Raw genomic sequence first — 26,448 nt, forward strand, 5'->3', positions numbered from 1 at the left:
CTATACTTGACATGATTGTAATTAAAAGTACAACATGTATTATCTTGCTACCATGCATGTGATTTATAATACATACATAAAATAACTTGACTAATCAGTTTTGCTATTAAATTCAACAACCATAATCAATTAATCAAGTAAAAATGAGTCATAAACTCAATACACACTTATCGTGTACAACAATATGTATTATAACTCGCCCTACACATGTGCGTACCTTGAATATGTAATATGAGGGACCACAATTGCAATTCAACTAGCAATTAGAAATCTCTTCCAATAATAAATCAATAAACCTTAATTAATCACCTATTTCATAAATTTCCAGCAATGTAATTATAATTTATAAATTAATAAACAATCTCAATAAGAATCCTTTTATGATAATTAATCAATCCCAATAATTTACTTGAAACCCTAACATAAAAAAATAATAAAATCCACTTTAAAACCCTAAAAATCAATGTATTATGCTTTCTATACAATGTGAAACTTATATTCAATACTACAATTAAATATTATAATCATAATAATTAAATAATATGATGTCTAATTATAGTTAACAGAACTAATATTTTTTTTGTTTTTTTTTATAAAATTAATAACAAAATTAAAATAGAAAAGAGAGAGGAAGGGAAACATGAGTCGGTCGGCTGACGGAGAACGGGGGGCGGCGAGGCGGGATGGCAGGGAAGGAGAGGTGACAACGTCGTGGTCGAGTTGCTGCTGCATCACGGCGCTGCTGTTATCGAGAGAAGCCGGGAGCGGGCAGGAGAGAGGGTCGAAGGAAGAGAGTAGTGGGAGAAGGAAGAGATGAAAAAAATAAGGTTTTAGGAAATATGGGAAATTTTTAGCTAGGGTAATGATATTATTTAGAGGCTTCATTAAATGAAGGAAAATACTATTATGTATTTGATTTAAAATTAAAAGGCAGCTTCTAATTCTATATGAACTTGTGTTTTAAATTCTTTTCTCTTCCGGAAATAGAAATAGCTTCCCGAATTTATTTATAAAATAAATTTCTCCCCAAAATAGAAATAATAATAATTTGTAAATATTTAACATAAAATACATTTAAAAAAATAAATTAAATGCAACTTTAATTTAAAATTTCCTTTAAAATACTTTCTAAATATAAAAAATATATTTATAATTCAAAATACAACGGGGTATTACAATATCCCTTTGAAGTTTAGCAGGTCAAGGGTTCGAGACTCTTTTGATAAAGTGTGCTTCACATTTTCTTCCATTGTAATTAGACCTGTCAAACGGGTCGGTCGGGTCGGGTTGTAAAAAATTATTTTCGGGTTCGGGTTAAATCGGGTCGGTCACTTTCGGGTTCGGGTTTACAAATGCTTGTTCAAGACCCAGACCTTTCGGGTTCGGGTCGACCCAACGGGTTCGGGTCGACCCAACGGGTTCGGGTTCAGGTTTACAAATTCTTAGTTACTTTTATGATAATTCAACATTTTGATTTGATAAATATACTATAAAATAACACATTAATATATTTTTTTGGTTAAATATAGGACTTTATTACCAAAAGGTAGAAAATACAAGAAGAATACAAACTCAAAAACAACAGACACGAGTTAAGGGAGGACAACCCACAACCCTACCTAAAACGAAAAAAAAACACAACCATTAGTGAGAACCCAACCTGCATACAAAAGCAACAACTTCACAAAAACAGATTGCACCCACCAAAGAAGCACAATAACAGAAACTCAAATAGAAGCAAAGAGCAAATAACTTGAACACAAAACGAGCCTGCACCCAAAACATCAAGCATGAGGTCTACAACCAGACCGCATAGAGAAGGAGTAGAAGCCTGCAGACAGTAACAAATGCAGCAGCTACCAGAGTACCCAGCCTACACCTAGACGAAGAACCCGCACACACCCATCACAAGCAAAATCTCCATGCTAGCGAACAAACCTAAAGGAGCAAACAAAGAAGAAATAACGGAAATAGGCAACAACCATACAACAAACTTTAAGTTACGAAACCTTGTAAGTTCTTAAATCGAAAGCATCTAGAATAAGTGATAAAATGGACTTGCAAAATAATATCATCAGGCGTCTTCTGAATATTTAGAAATATCTTGCAGTTTCGTTCCTTCCAAATGAGATAAATAAAAATAACAAGCACCAATCTAAATAAATGATCCTTGTTTGAATTGCAGTTGTTAAGAGAAATATCATACTCCAATTCTTGATTCCAAGGACTTGGAGATCTCTGAATACCAACCCACTATAAAGCACTACTCCAAACTTCACTAGAGAACTCACAGTCAATGAATAAGTGTGAAATGCTTTCACTACCTTTTGTGCAAAGGCAACAAACAGGATCTCTAAGATGTATGTCTTAGTGACTAAATTGAAGAAGGTTAAAGTTGGTCTGAAAGAGCTCAATAAGAAGGGTTTTACTGACATTCAGGCTGCTGAAATTAAAGCTCATCAGGCAATGTTAGATGCTCAGCAAGCCATGCATTCTAATCCTGCAAATCAGCAACTAGCTGATCTGGAGTTAGATGCCATCAAGGAATATAAATTACATCATCAAGTGTATATGGACTTTTTGAAACAAAAAGCCAAGCTGGATTGGATCAAATTTGGTGATGAGAACACTTCTGTTTTTCATCAGAGTATCAAGGCCAGAAATGTTCAGAATCATGTTTACAGCATATATGATATGCATGGAAAATGGCAAGATACTCCAGAAGCAGTTTCTGATGCTTTTCTTGATTATTATAAGCAGCTACTGGGTACAACTCAAGCTGGAAGAAGATCTGTAATCAAAGAAGTGGTGTTGGCTGGCCCAGTGCTTACTGATCATCACAGAGCTATTCTCAATGCACATTACTCTAGAGAGGAAGTGAAGAATGCTCTATTCTCCATTCCTGGAACTAAAGCTCCTGGACCAGATGGTTTTGGCTCTTTCTTTTATAAGGATTCTTGGCATATAGTGGGAGATGAGGTAATTGATGCAGTTTTTGATGTGTTGAATAATGGTAAGCTTTTAAAGAAGATTAATCATACAGTCATCACTTTAATTCCTAAAACAAAATGCCCCAAAAATGTTAGTGAGTTTAGAACTATCTCATGTTGTAATACACTTTATAAATGTGTTACTAAGGTGATGTGTGGTAGATTGAGACAGGTGTTGCCAGACTTGATTCTTGAGAATCAAGGGGGGTTTGTGCATGGAAGATATATTGCTCATAACATCATGGTAGTGCAGGATTTAGTAAGGCATTATGGAAGGAAATCTGTTCAGCGTAGTTGCCTGTTAAAAGTTGATTTGCAAAAGGCTTATGATACTGTAGATTGGTGTTTCTTGAAGGAAATGTTGGAGAGTTTGGGATTCCCTATTGCTTTTAGGGAGTTAGTGATGACCTGTGTTACAACCCCTATGTTCTCTCTTATGATAAATGGTTCTATGCATGGGTTTTTCAAGTCTAAAAGGGGTTTGAGACAGGGTGATCCTATGTCACCTTTGCTGTTTGTTATATGCATGGAGTATTTGTCCAGAATATTGCATAAGTTGATTGAATTGCCTCAATTTCAGTTTCATCCAAGGTGTAAAGATGTGAAGCTCACCCATCTTTGCTTTGCTGATGATCTTATCTTGTGTTGTAAAGGGGAATATCCCTCCATATATTCCTTGCTCCAAGATTTTGCTTTATTTTCCATGTCTACTGGTTTGATGGCTAACAAGAGTAAGTCTGCTATTTATTGCCATGGCATGTCTGAGAGTGATGTGAAAATAGTAGTGGATGCATCTGGTTTTACTAGGAGTACTTTGCCATTCAAGTACCTAGGAGTGCCAATCTGTTCTAATAGGATCTCAGCAAGTCAGTGTGATGTTTTGGTGGACAAAATGACAGCAAGGATTAAAATATGGAGCACTAGGAATTTGTCCTACACTGCTAGAATGCAACTGGTAAATTCTGTTCTTTTAAGCCTGCATATGTACTGGGCTCAGATTTTCATCCTTCCTAAGGGTGTTCTGCATGATATTCCTAAGATTTGTAGAGCTTTCTTATGGAGTGGGCAGGCATATAGTTCTAAACCAAGCTCTGTTGCCTGGGATAGAGTTTGTTCACCTAAACAGGTTGGTGGTTTGGGTTTTAGGGATGTGGTCACTTGGAATATTGCTAGTTTGGGAAAATATGTGTGGGCTATCACCACTAAGCAGGAAAACATCTGGATTAAGTGGATTCACTCAGTTTACATCAAAGATGGGGACTGGTGGGAGTACCAACCAAATGCCTCTGCAAGTTGGTACTGGAAAAGGATATGTGAAACAAGAGATCATCTGAAGCAAGTTTTCTCCTATACTGAATTTAGGAATATGGCTAAATATTCTGTCAAGCAGGTTTATAACAAGTTGGTTGGAGATAAACCTCATGTTCAACGGGATAAAGTGGTTTGGAACACACTGAATATGCCAAAGCATAGGTTTATATGCTGGCTTGCAATGCAGAATAGGTTACAGACTACAGCCAAGTTAGCAAAAATAGGGGTGAGCACCTCTGCTGATTGTTTAATTTGTAAGCAAGCTGCTGAAGTTCATGAGCATCTGTTTTTCAGTTGTCAGTACAGCAAAATGTGTTTTCAAGACCTGGCAGCATGGCTTAACATTAGAAATGTTAATACTGGTCTGCACAATGTCATCAACACCATCAAGAGAGGGAAGCATTCCAAATTCAGAAACCAAGTATGCTATGCAGGGGTGACAGCTTTGGTTTACTTGATTTGGAAAAGTAGGAATTAGAGTTTTTGGGAAGGGTCAGTTCCAACAGTTGATTCTGTTATGAGTAATCTGAAACGAATTGTAAAAGATAGAATTAAATCTGTCATGTGTAAGAGAGTAAGTAGAAGAGATAATACTTGGTTTCAGAGTCTGTAAGTAGGTTTTGGTTTCTATAGCCTGCTGGCTGTTAGGTGTTGGTTCCTTTCTGCTGATGGCAGTTAGTTGTAGTGTGTGTTCACCTCTGTGGGAGGAGATTAAGCTGTACTGTTTTTGGTTGGTAATAATTATAATAGCTTGCTTACCAAAAAAACAAACAGGATCGCAAACGACACCTGTCTTCAACAAATTATCATAAGTAGACAACCTCCCAAAGACACAACCAAAGAATAAAGTTACACTTAGGAGGAGCATAGTTATTACCAACCATCTTCCTCCAAAGCACCTTATCTATGGGACCTCTCAAACAATTATACACTTTAACAATAGAAATAATTGGTTGATTCAGATAATTATAACCAGAAGAAAAGGCATCCAAATTTTTTTGAGCATCAAAGATCTTTTTAACTACCCATGATGCATATTTAGGGGTACTCATAGTAGTAAGGGAATTGTGCTTGACACAATATTGACGCACCCATCAAACCCAAACCTTATCTCTTTTTTTCATCGAGGTTCCAGAGGAGCTTACATAATGCAACTTGATTCCAAAGCTTAACATGAAGGAAATGTGTCCTTCACCTAAGGTGCATTGGTCCAATACAAAGGTTCAGATTAATTACAGAATAACTATTTCAGTGAGATCAGGTGATCGGAACAGCTGGCTAGAGCAATATTTTCTATGAGTGAGTTTTTATCCTTATTAGGATCACAACTTACTCTTAACTGAACCTACAAGGTCACATCAATGAAAAAAACATATCGCCGGATTAAATAAATCAGAAATTCATTTAATGGTCATTCGGGAAATTAGTTCGAAAAACGTAAATATACGATAAGACGTTGGATCATAATTGTATATCGTATTGGGTATATTTTTAAGCTGGGATAAATGAATAATCGTGTCGTACGACATTTGATCTTCAAGTACTATACGATAACTAATAGTGGTAAGACATTAGACACAAGACGGAAAGGGAACAAGCGAGTTGCTGGCCCATGAGCCCATCGCGCAAGCGCCACAAATATAAAAACAATAACTGGTGTTTTGTATCCCAAAACCAAAGTGCACGTACTACATTTAAATATATGTACGTTCCAATTTCAACGTATGTATGCATTTTAATATAAAATATTGTTCTATAACATCTAAACCAACTCGATCAAGCGCGCTCAGGCCAATAATAAATACTTGCTGGTAAAAAACTTAGCCCATTGCTCACGAACTACATCAATTTCCTCACTAGCATAAGGCTCATTCCTCAGAGTATAGACCTTTACAAAAACATAAATTTCAATTAAGCATTAGATTAAATGCAAATTAAATGTAACATTTTAACATTCAAGCAACTAATGACAATGTCCTAATAGTCTAGAATACGAATCAAGACTAAGGAAAATTAATTAATTACCTCATCTAGTCTTACGTTATGCATATTAAACATGTAATAAGTTTAAAAATGAGTCCTTAGGTCCTTTAGTTCAAAGTTGGGAGCGAAAATGCCTCATTTTAGCCTAAATATGACCTGTAACGATTTATCAAGTGCATAAGTAGATTGGAATAAGTCTTAGAAACTTAAAACTAAGCATACTAATTATGTAATAAGTTTAATATGAGTCCTTAGGTTCTTTAGTTCTAAGTTTGGAGCGAAAATGTCATTTTAGCCTAAATATGACCTATAACGACCCAATGAGCCTTAATTGTGCACAAATAGATTGGAATGAGTCCTAGAAAGTCAAAACTAAGCATATTAATCATGTCAAAGGTTTAAAATGATTCCTTAGGTTCTTTAGTTCAAGTTGGGAGCGAAAATGTCATTTTAGCCTAAATATGACCTATAACGATCCAATGAGCCTTAAATGTGCATAAATAGATTGGAATGATTCTTAGAAAGTTAAAATCATGCATATTAAAAATGTAATAAGTTTAAAATGAGTCCTTATGTTTTTTGGGAGTGAAAATCATTTTAGCCTAAATATGACTTGTAAAGACTAAGCAAGCCTTAAATGTGCATAAGTAGATTGGAATAAGTCTTAGAAACTTAAAACAAAGCATATTAATCATGTAATTAGTTTAAAATGAGTCCTTAGGTTCTTTAGTTCAAAGTTGGGAGCGAAAATGTCATTTTAGCCTAAATATGATATATAACGACCCAATGAGCCTTAAATGTGCATAAATAGATTGAAATGAGTCCTAGAAAGTTAAAACTAAGCATATTAATCATTTAAAAGGTTTAAAATTAGTCCTTAGGTTATTTAGTTCAAACTTGGGAGCGAAATGTCATTTTAGCCTAAATATGACCTATATTTATCCAATGAGCCTTAAATATGCATAATAGATTGGAGTATTCTTAGAATGTTAAAATTATGCATATTAAACATGTAATAAGTTTATAATGAGTCCTTATGTTCTTCAGTTCAATGTTGGGAGTGAAAATGCCTCATTTTAGCATAAATATGACCTATAACGACTAAACAAGCCTTAAATGTGCATAAATAGATTGGAATGAGTCCTAGAAAGTTAAAATTATGCATATTAAACATGTAATAAGTTTAAAATGAGTCCTTAGGTTATTTAGTTCAAAGTTATAATCGGGCATAGAAATGAAAGAACTCAGTGTATCAGAACAAAAGTGCAAGCAACATGTTAATTTCAGTGTGAATGCAGTTCTCATACTTCTTAATATAGGTACACAGACAGAACTTTTGAGTTATTAAAGGTAAAAGTTGGAAATTTTTGACACTTGAAATCAGAAATTGTGAGTTATATATATTATGAAGGAGACAGAGTAATAAACATAATTATGGTTTTGGTCTCTCACAAGTCACAACATTACAAGCCCAGGTCGAAGAACAATTGAGCAAATGAAAGCAAGACATGCAAAATCAGCAGCAAGTTTCATTTAATTTCGAAACCTAGTTACGACACACGGGGAAACAGAAAGAAGATATGATAAAAGTCACAGCAATGATACAATTGAAGTTTCCCCAGGCGCATTTCTATCTTTTTTTTTTCTTCTTAGGGATTAGCTAGCTCAAGGACGAGGAAGTATTAGTCCATATACCATATGGGGCTAAAATAGCCCATATAGCCAAAAAAAGAACAATTATTTTATGACTGGGTAATGGCTGATGACTGACCTGAGGTGGCGTTGCTTAGATGGCAAATGGAATACGTATTCCATACGTATATTAACAAGAATATAATAGGAATACATCATTTTTTCCCTCCTTTTTTCCCACCTCTCTCCTTTTCTTCTTCAGTGGCTCGGTTCCAATCTCCCTCCATTGTTATTCTTCACCGGTTCTTTAAGTTCCGACAAGATTGAATTGGGGAAAAACTAATTCCTTAATCATCCTTCACATAAACCCTAGTTCTAGTTGTCGGAATTGAGAGGAATTATAGATTTAATTGGGGAAGAACATAATCCCTAGTTGCCGGAATTGAGCGGAATTAGAGATTGAATTGGGGAAGAACATAATCCCTAGTTGCCGGAATTGAGCAGAACTCGTGCAATTTTGGAGCGCGTCATGTAATTACTCTTAAATTCGCAGTTTTCAGGGTTTGTAATTGAATATAATTGGTAATTTGTGAACTTTTTTTGTTCGTAATTGAATGAAATTTCGCGTTTTATATGGTGCATTGTTGATAATTTAATGAAATTTCGCGTTTTAATATGTGAGCAGATTTGGTAATTGAATGAGCAGATTGACCTCTTGACTTTTTAACGTTGTTGAATTTGTTTTTGTTTTGACAGTTGATGTTGTTGAATTGCCTAAGTTGACTTTTGTTAATCTGATTTTAGATACTAGTTTTAATTTAATTATACTAGTTTTAATTGAATTGCAGTAATAAAATGAAGAGTGAGATGTTGGAAATAAGTGACCATGATTTGGGGTGTAATGTTGTGCAAGAAATAAGTGATGATGATTAGGAGGATGATGTTGTGCAAATTATGGATGATCCAACAGATGGGAGGATTGGGAGGATATTTGATTCGGAGGATGATGTTGTGCAAATTATGGATGATCCAACAGTTGGGAGGATTTGGAGGATATTTTCTTCGGAGAATGATGTTGTACAAACTATGGATGATCCAACAGTTGGGAGGATTGCGTGGATCGTTGATTCACCTCCAAAAACTCCTCAAAAAACTCCAACTGTTGGGATCATGGATTAACCTCCAAAAAATCCAACAGTAGGGATCATGGATGCTAATTTTGTGTCACCTCCAACAGTTGGGATGGTTTTAGGTCCCACCATGGATGATGCAAATGATTACTACAAAAGTTATGGAAGGCAAGAAGGGTTTGGGGTTGTCCGTTGTGGTGCTAGTGGTCCAAGAAAGGGTCCCGGTAAGGTTCTAACTACTGCCACATGGATATGTGATTGCTTTGGTGAACCAGATAAACGGAATAGAAGGCCCGTAGAACCTAAAAGGTTTGTGAATCAAATAAATTTGAAAAACCCGAGAAAGTCTAGGAAATGTGGATGTAAGGCTCTCATGTATGCTGGTGTTACAGATGGTCAGTTGGTAGTTAGAAAAGTCGTACTAGAGCACACAAACCACCACCCTACACCAAGTAAATCCAAGACCATTTCCCAGCACAGGGAGTACGAGCTAGGTAAATTACCGCTTATGAAAAAAACGTTCTTTTAAGACACTAATTCTGGTATGAGTTGTCCTCAAATACATAGAAAAATTTCTCGGCAAAGAAATGGTTTTGAGGAAGTTCCATTAACCTTAAAGGATATGCACAATATGTTAGCAAGAAAGAGAAAATCAGAAACAGCCGATGGAGATGCTCAAGCGATAGATGATTATTTCAACAAAATGCAACAATAATCAGCACTTTTACCATGTCCGTTGACTTGATGCGGAAGCATATTTGAAGGACGTGTTATGGATTGATGCTAGAAGTAGAGCGGCATACAAGGACTTTGGTGATGCAGTTTGTTTCAATGCAACCTACCTCGTTAACAAATTTAATCTACCATTCGCTAACTTCGTCGGTATCAATCACCATGGCCAGAGCATTTTGTTAGGCTCCGCTTTGATTTCTCATGAAAACACAGAAACTTATACTTGGGTCTTTCAAAGTTGGTTGACTTCTATGGGGGGAAATACCCTAATGCCATACTAACTGACCAAGATGCAGCAATGCGTAATGCATTGACTATTGCTATGCCACACAGTAGGCATCGATGGTACTTATGGCACATAACATCTAAATTCGGGGTTAAACTTGGAAAGAAGGAGGAGTATGAAGAACTGAAAGAAGATCTCTTAAATGTGATTTATGATAGTCTCGACCCTAATGAATTTGAGCATTGGTGGAAGGAATTTATGGACAGTTTCAAGCTCCAGAAAGAAAAGTGGTTACTGAATATGTATGATGAACGTCATATGTGGGTTCATGCTTACATGAGAGATATATTTTGGGCAGGCATGAAAACAACGCAACGAATTGAGAGTATAAATAGTTTTTTTGATGTATACCTTCATAAAAGCACAACGTTGTTAAAATTTGCTACGAAATACATGACTGCAATGGAGGATCGATGCCGTACTGAGGCGGAAGCGGATGCATCCCAAATCCGTTCTACAAGAAGACTGACAACATATTTCAGGGTGAGTATTTCTTTATTTTCAGAGTGAGTATTTCTTTTTATCCCGTAACTGTCCTTGTTTGAAACTGACTTGATGTATGGTATGTGAAGGTGGAGAGGGTGTTTCAACGGGTGTACACAGATGGGAAGCTCGTAGATGTGCAAAAATAGTGCCAACGAATCGCATACTGTAATGGAAGGAAGGAGTGTGATTTGTAATAAACCGTTGTAGAGCACATCATTGAGGATAGAGTTTGGATTTTTGTTGAAAGGAAAGAAGTTCCACTAGAGAAAACTCGAAAGAACTATAAAGTGACCTTTGACAAAGTATCACATGATATACAATGTGAATGCAAATTATTTGAAACACATGGTATAATGTCTAAGCATACCCTTAAGGTATATGATTTACACATGGTAATTGATGTACCTAAAAAGTACATATTGGACCGGTGGCGACATGATATTCCTAGGAAGCACATGAGAATCAAGGTTGCATATCATGATCCTTCTAAGACTATTGAAGTTCGGAGGTATGTGTATAACCTAGTGACATCTATTAGAGTGTTCAAAGTTTTATGTGGCTTAAATGACACTTTATTTTTACACAGGTATGATAAGATGGCGTTAGCTTTCGAACATGTATGTTCAAAGGAAATGGTTAAGGATGGGAGTACGAAAATGGTGCTTACAAAGATCAAAGAGATTAATGACCAATTGGATAAGGGGGCATTGGAGTAAAATGAAGGAAATAATGCCCTTGGTCCAAGTATGCATTCTATGTTAAGTCTAATAAATGCGGTTCAGTATTAATTAACAAGTTAATAATTCAGTGAGATCAAGTGAGCTGAATGCCTAGCTAGAGGCCGCTTCAGTTCAAGTGGAATTAATGATATTAATCCACAGCTTACTCTTGACTGAACCCGTAGGGTCACACAAATAGTACGTAAACGGATCAAGTATTTAATGGCATTAAATACTCCATCTATGAATATTCGGAACCGACGGATCTTGGTTTCAGTGGGAGCTAAGATCGTCACAGGCAAGAAATGAATACTCCGGAAACGATGATATTGCCGGAAACGGAAATATGGATCGTATCGGAAATATGAATATTATCCAAGTCGTAGATGTTGCCGGAAACGGAAACATGGTACGTATCGGAAAATATTATTGGAAATGGAAATATTACCAGAATCGGAAATATTGCCGGAAACGGAAATATTGTCAGAATCGGAAATATTGCCGGAATCGGAAAATAATTCCGAAAACGGAAATATTAAATATTTGTTCGAAACGGAAATTAATTCCGGAATCGGAAATATTAAATATTGTTCGTATCGGAAATAGATTCCGGAAATGGAAATTTAATCGGAAGCGTATCGTACGAATTAGCATCGGACGAGGCCTGCCGGACGAAGGCCCAGCACGAAGCCAGGCCATCGCCCAGCAAGCACGCACGCCACAGCCCAGCGCGCACAAGGCCGCGCATGCGTGGGCCGCGCTGCGTGGGCTGCTGCTCGCATGCGTGGGCAGCCCTTGTGGCTGCCGTGTGTGTGTGAGTTTGAGCTCATGCGAGATTCCTGAATCTGCAAGAGTCAGTGTATGATTAAATGTCTATTCCTATTGGATAAATTGATTAAGTAGAATTCATGTAGAATTCTAATTCCAATTAATTCGCATCCTACTAGGATTACGATTCCTTTTCCATAACTCTATAAATAAAGGCCTAGGGGTCATAATTTATACATAAGTTTTAAAGTATTCAAAAGTGAGGTTTTTGAGAGAAAAATTCAAACACCCATCTTGCCCCAAAAGTGCCGAATTTTCTGAGTACCTTAAGGCGATTCTAGTTGGTCAATCTTAAGGCGGATCCGGACGTGCTGTGGACTATCTACGGAGGGACGACACTTGGAGTCCTAAAAGACTTGTTCTTGTTCGGTTCGGGCGCAGCTAGGGAAGGCACGCAACAAAGAGTATGCATCTAATTATGCTATATGATTATGTGTAAATAATATGTTTCCTGGGTTAATGGTTGTTTCCGCATGATCTATGTAAATATCATATGTATCATAACCTAACAGTGGTATCACGAGCCCCTTATTATTTTCATAATCTAAATTGCATGAACATGGTTAAATATTACAAATTTGCAAGAATTAAAAGGGGTGATTAATTTTCGTAATTGTTAATTAATTGCAAATTGCGTTTATTTAAATATATGTACGCAGTTTTTCGGCAGTTTCTTCATTACTCATCCGAATTGAGTGATTTTTGTGTCAATTCCGCATGTAAAAGGCATTCTAAAATTTTGACAAAAATAGTATTTTTCTGCCGAACCCAGAATTCTCAAATTCGAAGCCTAACTATGACTTTTCGAAGGTTTTAGTTTTTCGGATGCAAAATTTCGTAAATTTAAGATGTTAAATTAAATATTTGCGATTCCTGTTGATAAATCTTGAATTTTTGATTGACCTACTGCATATGTTTAACAAGTTTGAATGCCTAGTCTTGTTAATTATGCAATCTAATTTGTAATTATGATTAATTTGTTGAAAATTAGAATAATTTAGAATTAATTTGATTTTCATAATTAATTGTAATTTAATTAGAAACCTATGATTAAAAACCACCATAAAAATTGTAAATTTACGATAAATTTTAAATTTTTATGACCTAGACTTGAATCCATATCAATCGGAAATCAATTGGATAATAAATTTTCGATTTTTCGCCCTAAAATTATGAAATTAATAATATTTATTAATTTGTCATTAATTTTAAATATAAATTTTAAATTTTTATGTGATTCGTTCAAATAACTTGCACGCACGAAGCAATGGACGCTTCGTGTTACCCTTAAGGGGTGTTGTATAATGCGGGCATGCGACGACGAGCAAGGGAGCTCGTCGCCCGTGCGGCACGAATGCAATGAGCAAGGGCGTAGTGCACGAGCGCAAGGCAGCAGCCCTGCCTTGTGACGTGTGCCACGAGCAATGAACGGATGGGCATGGGCGAGGGGCGAGCCAAGGCAGTCGCGTGTGGGCAGCAAGCGAGCTGCGCCACAGCGCGCGCTGCCTCGCACAACAGCGCGCAGCCTCGTGCGCAGCGAGCGCAAGCTCGCGTGCCACGAGCGCTGCGCACAGCATCACTCGCGCGCACCAGCGAGCGATCTCGCGCGCCAGCGAGCGATGGCTCGCGCGCACCAGCGAGCGATGGCTCGCGCGCACCAGCGAGCGATCTCGCGCGCCAGCGAGCGATGCAGCGCCCCAGCGAGCGATGGCTCGCGCGCACCAGCGAGCGATCTCGCGCACCAGCGAGCGCGGTAACGCGCGCGCGCTGCGAGCGATAGCTCGCGTGCGGTGGGCGCTGTGCGGAGGCTTGCGTATGGGACAGCAGCAGCTATGCAACGAGCGCATGGGCTGCAATGGCTGTGTGCGTACAGCCCATGGGCGTGCAACGCGTAGGGTGTTTGCGTTTCGATTAGATCGTTTTGAATGTTTAATTTGAAAATTTCAGTTCACGTAATTTTAATTAATTTTAAAATTAATAATTTGAATTAATTTCTTGGATTTTAATTTTGAATATTATAATTATAATAAATGGAATTTATTCTAATTATTTTACTAAAATTAAAATCATGAATTAATTTAAATGCGACTGAAATTAAATTAAATTTTGGATTCAATTATAAATTTATATGAGCTTTAAATTTTAATTAAATTTGTATGTTTCCGGTTAGACTAGAAATACAATTTTATGTTTAAAATTAGTAAAGCATATGAATTTATTGGTTTGAGTGGGAGCACTTTTTAGTCATAAACTCTTGATTAGGTCTACAAATCCTTAAGGTTAAAACAACTCGATTAGAATTAATAAGGACTGAATAATTGGTAGATTATTGGTGCCCTTGATTAATTGCTGCAAATGTTTACGTGATGCATAATGTGTTTAACTAACCAGCTATGTGGGCCATTCATGATAATGAATGGGTGAATGGTATATATTGTATATGTACTGTTTTGCAGGTTATGAAGTGACTAGTATGGCCCAAATAGGATAGAAAATATGGTCTGCGTACCATTAATTTGAATGTAATTGGTCTAAAGTACCAAAGTTGTTTTTCAATTCAAATATGGTCTGCGTACCATCAAATAGTTGTAATTAGTTATAACTTATCCTATTTGAAGAAAATGGTGCCTCCCACGGAGATTTTCAAGACGGACTTTGAAGTCAAAGCTTCAAGATGAAGTCGGGCCATACTAGATCACAAATATCTTATGCATGTTTTAAGTTATTTATTGTTTTAAATATGTCTTAAAATGCATGAGATCATAAGCTTGATTATGTTGCATGATTAAGGATTTTAGTTCACTTAAAATCTGACCAACATAGTAAGAGCCTTAAGTTCCAAACTTAAAAATTGAGTTAAAAGGTGCCATGCCAAAATATACACTTGCTTGGATATCCTTTACATCAATCTAGTAATAGTTTTCGCTCAGCGAGGTGTTACTTATTGGTCCTAAAGGGGCAAGGTACACAAATAATTGTGAGTACATGTTAGTTTTGGTGAAACTCAACGATATAAGTAAGGAGTCCTTTTATGTCGTGGCAAATTCGATAGGTTTACCTAATAAGTTCTTAGACGTACCTATCAACCAAGAATAGTTTCTAGACTATTAGCAAAAGGCTTTTGCTTACCTAAGATGTTCTAGGATTAAGTCGACAAACTGTGCTTAGTTCTTCAATGATTTTAGGATCTTGGAATCATTTTATTCACACCTGCCGGAACACATAACTTGAATAAAATGCTTAATAAACATTGAATTATGCATGAATGCTAGAATTTAAGTTTATTAAGAGAAACTGTGAATGGTTATTTATTTGTTTATTCTTTTCAATTGTAGTTTTAATATGGCAAACAACAATCAAAACATCATCATGGGTTCTGAGCTTATGGTCAAGCTGAACCTGACAAATTTTCTTGAATGGGAAGCTAAGCTAGTTGAAATAGTCAAACTCAATGGACTTGAGTATGTACTATCACATCCCATGCCAAGCTACTATGCCAGAGACATGACCCCTGAGAGATTTTACGCCTGGGATGCGGATCTCAAAAAGGTTATGAGTCTCATGCTGAACAATATCCCTGATGATTGGGCTAGAAGGTTTGTAGCCTATGAACCTTTTACGCTCATCAAGAATCTGAGGGATATCTGTCGTGGAAGTACGGAGGACAGGGACCTGAACGTCCATGAGTTGATTGAATCAATGTCTGGGCTAAAGGTTAGTTCTCCCAACAGGTGTTATAGGATGGAGGTCCAAGAAACACATGTTCAGCTCCTTCGCACTAAACAGAGGGTAGGCGTCCCACTGAGGTTCCATGTGGATCTTATGTGTTCATATTTTGATCGCCTAAGTCTACTAGGAACACCAATAAGCGAAAGGATGGCAGTCTCTGTCTTGCTCAATTCACTACACAGAGGGTTTGGTCGCTTCAAGCAACAATACCTAAGTGAACCAAGAGAAGAAACAGTTGCAGAATTTATTCACCTTGTCAGAAAGGCTGAAATAGTACTGGACTGTGAAGCCAAAGATTTACTCAAGGCTAGAAAGAGACCATTCAAGAAAGGTGGAAAGTCCAAGGGCAATGCTAAATCAAAGCAGGACAAGTCCACATCAAGCTGTCTTTATTGTGATGGAATAGGCCATTACAAAAGAGAATGTCCAAAGCTAAAGGAAGATCAGAAGAACGGAACAGTCGTTCCATCTTCAGGTATTTTCGTTATAGACTGTATACTTGCTAATTCAACTTCTTGGGTATTAGATACTGGTTGCGGCTCACACTTATGTTCCAATCCACAGGGACTAAGAAGAAGTAGAAAGTTAAGCAAGGGAGAAGTCGACCTACGAGTGGGAAATGGAGCACGGATTGCTGCATTAGCTGTAGGAACATACTATTTGTCGTTGCCCTCCGGGCTAGTTTTGGAACTGGAAGAATGTTTCCATGTTCCAAGTCTTACTAAAAACATCATTTCAGTTTCTTGCTTAGATGCTAAGGGATTTTCCTTTATAATAAAAGACAATAGTTGTTCGTTTTATTTTAAAGAGATGTTTTATGGATCTGCTAGATTAGTCAATGGACTTTATTTATTAGATCACGACAAACAAGTATATAACATAAATACCAAAAAGGCCAAAAAGGATGATTCAGATCTCACCTATCTGTGGCATTGTCGATTAGGCCATATAAACTTGAAACGCTTAGAAAGACTTCAAAGGGAAGGAATTCTAGAACCATTTGACTTAGAGGATTATGGTAAATGCGAATCATGTTTACTTGGCAAAATGACAAAGCAACCTTTCTCTAAAGTTGGAGAAAGAGCAAATGAACTATTGGGTTTAATCCATACAGATGTATGTGGACCAATGAGTACAAATGCTAGAGGTGGTTTCAGCTACTTTATCACTTTCACTGATGACTTCAGTAGGTATGGTTATGTCTACCTAATGAAGCATAAGTCTGAATCCTTTGACAAATTCAAGGAATTTCAGAGTGAAGTAGAGAATCAATTAGGCAAGAAGATTAAGGCACTGCGGTCTGATAGAGGCGGTGAATATCTGAGCTATGAATTTGATGACCATCTGAAAGAATGAGGAATTCTATCAGAATTGACTCCTCCTGGAACACCACAATGGAACGGTGTGTCAGAACGGAGGAACAGAACCTTGCTAGACATGGTCAGGTCAATGATGGGTCAGGCCGAACTTCCATTAGAATTTTGGGGACATGCACTAAATACAGCTGCACTCACTATAAATAGAGCTCCGTCTAAAGCTGTCGAAAAGACTCCATACGAATTATGGTTTGGAAAGCCTCCAAATGTGTCTTTTCTTAAGATTTGGGGATGTGAAGTATACGTCAAACGATTAATTTCAGACAAACTTCATCCAAAATCTGACAAATGTATCCTTGTGGGCTATCCAAAGGAAACAAAGGGGTATTACTTCTACAATACATCTGAGAACAAAGTGTTTGTTGCTCGAGATGGTGTCTTTTTGGAGAAAGATCACATTTCCAAAATGACAAGTGGGAGAAAAGTAGACCTCGAAGAAATTCGAGTCGAACAACAAACTCTAGAGAATGCTCAAGATGACATTCAGGATGAAACTCAGAGATCTTTAGAAGAATCTGGTGAGAATCATGGTCAATCTAGAAATGTTACCCCGCGTAGATCGCAAAGATATAGATCTCAACCGGAAAGGTACTTAGGTATTTTGACGAACGAGAGCTATGACGTTCTATTACTTGAAAGTGATGAACCTGCGACTTACAAGCAAGCTATGACGAGCCCTAGCTCCAAGCAATGGCAAGAAGCCATGCAATCTGAATTAGACTCCATGTCTGAAAACCAAGTATGGGATTTGGTCGATTTGCCAGATGGCTACCAAGCCATTGGAAGCAAATGGGTTTTCAAACTGAAAAAGGACAAGGATGGGAAACTTGAAGTTTTCAAAGCTAGATTGGTTGCGAAAGGTTACAGGCAAGTCCACGGTGTGGATTACGATGAAACCTTTTCACCAGTTGCAATGCTAAAGTCTATTCGAATAATGTTAGCAATCGCTGCATATTACGATTACGAAATATGGCAGATGGATGTCAAAACTGCTTTCTTAAACGGCGTTTTAACAGAAACTGTGTTTATGACACAGCCTGAAGGTTTTGAGGATCCAAAGAATGCTAAAAAGGTATGCAAGCTAAAGAAGTCAATCTACGGATTGAAGCAGGCATCCAGGAGCTGGAATATACGTTTTGATGAAGCAGTCAGTGACTTTGGTTTCATCAAGAACGCGGACGAATCTTGTGTATACAAGAAGGTCAGTGGGAGCAAAATTGCTTTCCTAGTATTATATGTCGACGACATATTGCTTATCGGAAATGACATTCCTATGTTGAACTCTGTCAAGATTTGGCTTGGGAAATGTTTTTCGATGAAGGATCTAGGGGAAGCACAGTACATATTGGGCATCAAGATTTACAGAGATAGATCTAAAAAGATGATTGGACTTAGTCAAAGCACTTATATCAATAAGGTGCTTGATAGGTTCAAGATGGCGGACTCCAAGCGAGGCTACCTACCCATGTCTCATGGAATGACTCTAAGCAAGACTCAGTGCCCAAAAACACTTGATGAGCGTAGACGAATGAATGGGATTCCATATGCATCATTGATTGGTTCAATAATGTATGCTATGATATGTACACGCCCGGATGTTGCGTACGCACTCAGTGCTACGAGCAGATACCAGTCAGACCCAGGAGAGGCGCATTGGACTGCTGCCAAGAACATTCTGAAGTACCTGAAAAGGCACAAAGATGACTTCCTGGTCTATGGTGGAGATGATGAATTAATTGTTAAAGGCTATACGGACGCAAGTTTCCAAACCGACAAAGATGATTTCAGATCACAGTCTGGGTTTGTCTTCTGCCTCAACGGAGGAGCAGTAAGCTGGAAAAGTGCTAAGCAAAGCACCATTGCGGATTCTACAACTGAAGCGGAGTACATTGCTGCACATGAAGCAGCAAAGGAAGCTATATGGCTAAGGAAGTTCATAGGAGAACTTGGTGTAGTCCCCTCCATTAAAGGACCAATAGCCCTGTATTGTGATAATAACGGAGCTATTGCACAGGCAAAAGAGCCTAGACACCACCAGAGAGTCAAGCATGTACTTCGTAGATTTCACCTTCTACGAGAGTTCGTTGAAAGAAAAGAAGTCGAGATAAGCAAAATTGGAACTGATGACAACATATCAGATCCATTAACTAAACCTCTGCCGCAAGCGAAGCACAACTCGCACACTGCAGCTATGGGAATCAAGCATATTGGAGAATGGCTTTGATGTCTCTGTTTAATGTTTTAAAGTTTTAGAGTTTAAATCTTTGTAAAACATTATTGGTTAATCATTCACAATAAATGAAAGGAATTCATTTTTCCATTTAATTTGTGGTTTATTAAATGATGAGTCCCTTCAACTTGACGATATATTCAAGATAGACTGTCAGGACCAGTCCTGTGACTAAGAAATGTCTATCAAGTGAACTTGAATGTCAAAGGTTGAAAATGGTCCCTAGTCGGAGTTTTCTATAAAATTGGACGCATAGAAAACGTTAGACGATTAGAATGCAAGATGACTAGTAGTTCTGTTTCTTGAACTATGTGGACATGGCAATGTCATAATCATTTGCATAGATACTTACTTTGGGAAGACTAGTATCGGACAAGACCTATGAAACTTTACTGTAAGAGATGAAAGTCTGTCATAAGTAAATTTCATTAAATTGTTAGACACTAAATCCTCAATACCTGAGTGATTTGAGATTACTTGTTTGAGAACTGGTTGCTTTGACGTTGACCAACCGTCGCACCGTAAAAGGAGGCTATAAAGGCAACGCTCAGGTAATCACCTATCAAACGAAGTCTAATCTCAAGATCGCAAAGATTGGGATTGTCCTCCCATAAATCGGGATGAGATGCTTAAAAGTTGTACAAGGCCACTCGGAGAGCTAGAAACTGTGAAATGCATGGCCGTGCTCGGATGAATCATAGGCTATGATTATCTGTTTATTTGATCAGTTGAACTCTGAAACCGAGGAACACCTCTGGACATAATAAGGATGACAACTCTTACCTTATGTTCAAGAGCAAGCATCGAGCGACAAAGGAATTAGGAAATGCACACTTGTCCCTAAGGACAAGTGGGAGACTGAAGGAAATAATGCCCTTGGTCCAAGTATGCATTCTATGTTAAGTCTAATAAATGCGGTTCAGTATTAATTAACAAGTTAATAATTCAGTGAGATCAAGTGAGCTGAATGCCTAGCTAGAGGCCGCTTCAGTTCAAGTGGAATTAATGATATTAATCCACAGCTTACTCTTGACTGAACCCGTAGGGTCACACAAATAGTACGTAAACGGATCAAGTATTTAATGGCATTAAATACTCCATCTATGAATATTCGGAACCGACGGATCTTGGTTTCAGTGGGAGCTAAGATCGTCACAGGCAAGAAATGAATACTCCGGAAACGATGATATTGCCGGAAACGGAAATATGGATCGTATCGGAAATATGAATATTATCCAAGTCGTAGATGTTGCCGGAAACGGAAACATGGTACGTATCGGAAAATATTATTGGAAATGGAAATATTACCAGAATCGGAAATATTGCCGGAAACGGAAATATTGTCAGAATCGGAAATATTGCCGGAATCGGAAAATAATTCCGAAAACGGAAATATTAAATATTTGTTCGAAACGGAAATTAATTCCGGAATCGGAAATATTAAATATTGTTCGTATCGGAAATAGATTCCGGAAATGGAAATTTAATCGGAAGCGTATCGTACGAATTAGCATCGGACGAGGCCTGCCGGACGAAGGCCCAGCACGAAGCCAGGCCATCGCCCAGCAAGCACGCACGCCACAGCCCAGCGCGCACAAGGCCGCGCATGCGTGGGCCGCGCTGCGTGGGCTGCTGCTCGCATGCGTGGGCAGCCCTTGTGGCTGCCGTGTGTGTGTGAGTTTGAGCTCATGCGAGATTCCTGAATCTGCAAGAGTCAGTGTATGATTAAATGTCTATTCCTATTGGATAAATTGATTAAGTAGAATTCATGTAGAATTCTAATTCCAATTAATTCGCATCCTACTAGGATTACGATTCCTTTTCCATAACTCTATAAATAAAGGCCTAGGGGTCATAATTTATACATAAGTTTTAAAGTATTCAAAAGTGAGGTTTTTGAGAGAAAAATTCAAACACCCATCTTGCCCCAAAAGTGCCGAATTTTCTGAGTACCTTAAGGCGATTCTAGTTGGTCAATCTTAAGGCGGATCCGGACGTGCTGTGGACTATCTACGGAGGGACGACACTTGGAGTCCTAAAAGACTTGTTCTTGTTCGGTTCGGGCGCAGCTAGGGAAGGCACGCAACAAAGAGTATGCATCTAATTATGCTATATGATTATGTGTAAATAATATGTTTCCTGGGTTAATGGTTGTTTCCGCATGATCTATGTAAATATCATATGTATCATAACCTAACATAAAAAACAAACATCAGCGTAGGAGATGGTGGTCCTGGTGGTGATGGTTGTCCTGGTGGTGATGGTTCTGCTTCAATAACCCTTAAAAGAAAACGGGAATCAACTGTATATGATTGTCCTGGTTCAACTCCTGATTCACTTACTCCTGGCACACAAGGAAGCGTTGTTAATGCGGGTGATAATTTTCTGCCTTTGCATACTCCTAGTACCCACTGCTTCCACTGGTACTGCTGCTGATATGTTTCGTGCACCCACTGATGATGTATTACCCACTGATGTTGTATTACCATTACCCACTGCTACTGGTAAAATAATAGCATTGGATCCTAAAATTAAGAGGAAAGCACACAGGCCGCGTAGTATGAATTTCATGACTACGGCTTAAGAACATGTCACCAAAAAGAAGGGCGCAACGACCAAAAAGAAATTGGATTTTTCAGAAGCTCGGGTAATAAAATCAACATTTCAAATGATACGTCAAATGATACATTAGAAATAAACATTGGATACATGATACAACATATTTTACAGGAAAACCATGCTGAAGAACAGGTAACCAAAAAGCAGGTAACCAAAAAGAAGGGCACAACGACCAAAAAGAAATTGAATTTTTCAGAAACTCAGGTAATTTCTCAACATTTCAAATGATACTTTAGCAATAAACATTGGATACATGATACATTATATTTTACCGGAAACCCCTGCTGAAGAACAAGTCACCAGAAACAAGGACTCAAAGACCAAAAAGAAATTGGATTTTTCTGAAACTCAGGTAATTTCTCAACAACATTTCAAACAATATGTTAGCAATAAACATTTGGATACATTATATTGATCAATATATTTTACAGGAAATCTCTATTGAGCCATTTATAATACCACCAAGAGAAGGTGTAGTAGCTAAATTACCGTTGTCGATAGGGGGAATCTGCATACCACAACATGGAAGCGGTGGTGTTCAGTATTTCACAAGCACCAGCGTAGACCTTGATCACAACCAACAAGTGTTCCATTAATTGATCACAACGCCTTGCAGTGGGCGAACGCCAACCAATTAAGATACTATGTGGTACGATCAGGTTGGAAGTGAAATTGTATTAGATTACTAATGTCATTCTAAGTAACATGCATCATTTTAATGTATTGATATTCATTCATTGGCAGATCAAACTATGTGCCACATTTGATTACATTCTTATTTTAATAATAAAATAATAGAATCACAAGTTTACAATGAAATGTGTTCAAACTTACAATTCTAAGTATTCCCCTTACTGAAAGCTAATAGAATACTTAGAATACTAAGCTAAATAAAAATAACTTACTGAAAGCTAAGCATAACTGGTTGTGTTGGGTTTAACCTCTACTATTTAACCTATACAATATCTGTGCACATAGAGCAATGGCTTTGGCCTCACATCACAATGGTTACTGCATAAACATAGAGCTTTGCTTTCCCCTTTGGTCCGAGGTTCCAATCCTATTAAGCGCGCTTAAAATAACACTATACTCCCCCCACCCCCATTTTGCTTTTTTGTAAGCTCTCCGAATTTATTTTATTATGTGCAATTACATTCAAGTGTTCACTTTTGATTATTGATTAATCAATTATATTTATACCCTGTGAAAATACATCATTAAAATTATTGGAACGATTTTCTACTATAAAGGGATAATAATAACAATACCAACATATGATCTTGTAACAATTGTAATAGAATACGAGATTATGAGGCGAACTTTCCTTCAATTTCGGAAAGGTGAATATTAGTACAGCGATAAAATAACAGAAACACAAGTTTTTTTAAAAAAAGAGAATAGATTTGGTTCCTCGTATTTCATGTTATATAAAATGACATTACAAGAAATATCTAACCACCAAAAATCATATGAGTTTTAATAATAGAATCACAAGCTTACAATGAAATGTGTTCAGATTTATTCGGGAGAAAAACAATCAACTTTGGAAAACAAATACTACTTGTACATGGTTTCAACACTACTTATATAATTATTATTCATTTATAAAATTAATAGACATTCTTGCTTTGTTAAATTATTGGAGATAAAACTTATATTATAATATGTTACTTGTTTCTCCACGAAATCATGCTAATTTCACATGAAATGTCAAAACAAAACAAATCCCATTAGTTTGAATAATAGAATATTAAGCTAAATAAAAATGAAATGGATTACAGTTTCTTGCGGATAGAAATAACTTACTGGCTGCTAAAAGAAACGCTTTTCTTGGGTTTAACCTCTACTAGTTAGATTATACTAAGTTATAAACAATTTATAGAGTAAATAGGCACTCTTGTTAGTCTTTTATATTGGAGATAAACCTTAAATTATTTTCAACTATTTTTTCTCCCCTAAAGGTTATTTCCATAATATTATTAATTGGAATTATTTTCTACTATAAAGGGATAGTAATAACAATACCAACATATGATCTTGAAACAATTGTAATAGAATACGAGATTATGAGGCGAACTTTAGGACAAATTTGAAAAGGTAAATATTAGTATAGAATAAATTAGCTCCTCGTATTTCAAGATATATTAATGGAATTAAAAATGAATGTCGAATCACCACAACAAATCACACAAGCTAAAGAACAATGAAATGGATTAAAGTTTATTCGTGAAAGAATTATCTTACTGAAATACAGTCTTAACTTGTTTGTTTGGTTTAAAACCGTATTTGTTTAATTATATAGTTATTTATCTATTATATAGTAAATAGAAACTCTTGTTATTCTTAAATATTTTCAACCATTGTTTCTCCCCTAAAGGTTATTTCCATAACATTATTGGAATGATTTTCTACTATTAAGGGATGGTAATAACGATACCAACATATGATCTTGAAACAATTGTAATAGAATGCGATATTATTAGGCGAACTTTGCTTCAAATTCGAAAAGGTGAATATTAGTACATGAGATAAAATAACAGAAACACAAGTTTAAAAGAATAAGAGAATAGGTTTGGTTCCTCGCATTTCATGTTTTATCAAATGATATTACAAGAAATATCTAAAATGATAAAACTTTTATTATGTGCCAATACTTATATTATATGACGCATAAGTATTGGCTCATAATTTATGAGCCAATACTATTGAGTCATATAATACAAGTATTGGCACATAATAAAAGTTTTATCCGTACTTTTACTTCATTAGATATGATGATCAAAATAAAATAGGAACATGATTTAAGTTTTATTTAGGTGTGTATAATGACAAGTGTGTATAAATAAAAAAGTGTTAATACTAGTATAATTCTATACTAATAATGACAAGTGTGTATAAATATTAGTATAATTCTATACTAATATTCACCTTTTCGAATTTGTCCAAAACATTTCCTCCTTTATAGTAGAACATCATTCTAATACTATTATGGAAATAATCAAGTAAATAATTTAAGTTTTATCTCCAATAATTATGAGTCATATAATATAGTATAAGTATTGGAATACTTATATTATTTCCATGCTACTATAAAGGAATAATAACAAATAAAAAACTTCAACTCAATAAGTTTCCATGATATATATTATTATGGAAACACAAAAAATCACACGAATTTCTACAAAGGATTATTTCCATAATAGTATCTTGTTTGTGCTATTTGTGATTACTAAAATTTTAATTGGTTTTAATGAATTTTGAATAGTCTAATAAAAATATTAAAAATGCTCAAACATAGGATATATACAATATATGTGCACATAGAGCAATGGCTTTGGCCTATCGTCACAATGGTTACTGCATAAACATAGAGCTTTGCTTTCTCCTCTGGTCCGAGGTTCGAATCCGGTTAAGCGCACTTAAAATAATACTATACTCCCCCCCTCCCCCACCCCCACCCCCATTTTGTTTTTTTTTGTTTTTTAAGATCTTCGAATTTATTTTATTATGTGCAATTACATTCAAGTGTTCACTTTTGATTAATTATTAATCAATTTATACCCTGTGGCAACACGTCATTAAAATTATTGGAACGATTTTCTACTATAAAGGGATAGTGATGTGGGCTTGAATACATCCTCCACAAAGCCCAAAGAGGCAGCCTACGATTCATACTGGTCAGTTGGGCTCAGACCTAGAAAGAAGGCCCAAAATCTTGGTACCCAACCACAATAAGGGCAGAGCCCCATTTTGGAAGGCCCATTCTCCCTGAAGGCATGTCCAAATGGAGAAGGTCCATCATTGCAGGCCGAATGCCACGTGTCCTAAATTCCCAAGGGGCACGCACCCCACAGCTAGGGTTGAGGGTGCAGTCCCCAAGAAACCCTAACACTATAAATAGCTCAGATCCCAAGGTAAAAGGGCATTCAATTCACTCCCACCAGCAAAAAACTTATCTTTGCTCTGCCTTCTCTCTACAAACTACTTATCTCTCTAGCCTATACTTACTTAAGCATCGGAGGGAATATTCCTACGGGAATATTCTTGTTTTGCAGGTTGCCAGAAGTTCGTGCCAGGTCATATTTGATACCTCCGAGGAACGCGTGCCACGTCAGCACCGTAAAAGATCCCACAACATTTGGCGCCGTCTGTGGGGAGGTACAGTGTCATGGCTGAACTTCAAACTGACTGCGGAAAAGCCAAGGGGAAATCAGAACTCCCAGCCAGAAAAGGAGTGTTTAAGGACGGGTCCAACACTCATTGTGACGCGGCAGCTAGCCAGCCTGCTGCCGTCATTTCTATTCAGCCCTTGTTGGATGGTCCTCACGAAGTCAATCTTAAGCACGATAATGGCAGGATGGTAGGATTTTTGTCAGAAGATCCTAACTTACCTATGA

The sequence above is a fragment of the Spinacia oleracea genome, chromosome 6 (assembly GCF_020520425.1).
Source record: "Spinacia oleracea cultivar Varoflay chromosome 6, BTI_SOV_V1, whole genome shotgun sequence".
Classification (NCBI taxonomy): Eukaryota; Viridiplantae; Streptophyta; class Magnoliopsida; order Caryophyllales; family Amaranthaceae; genus Spinacia; species Spinacia oleracea.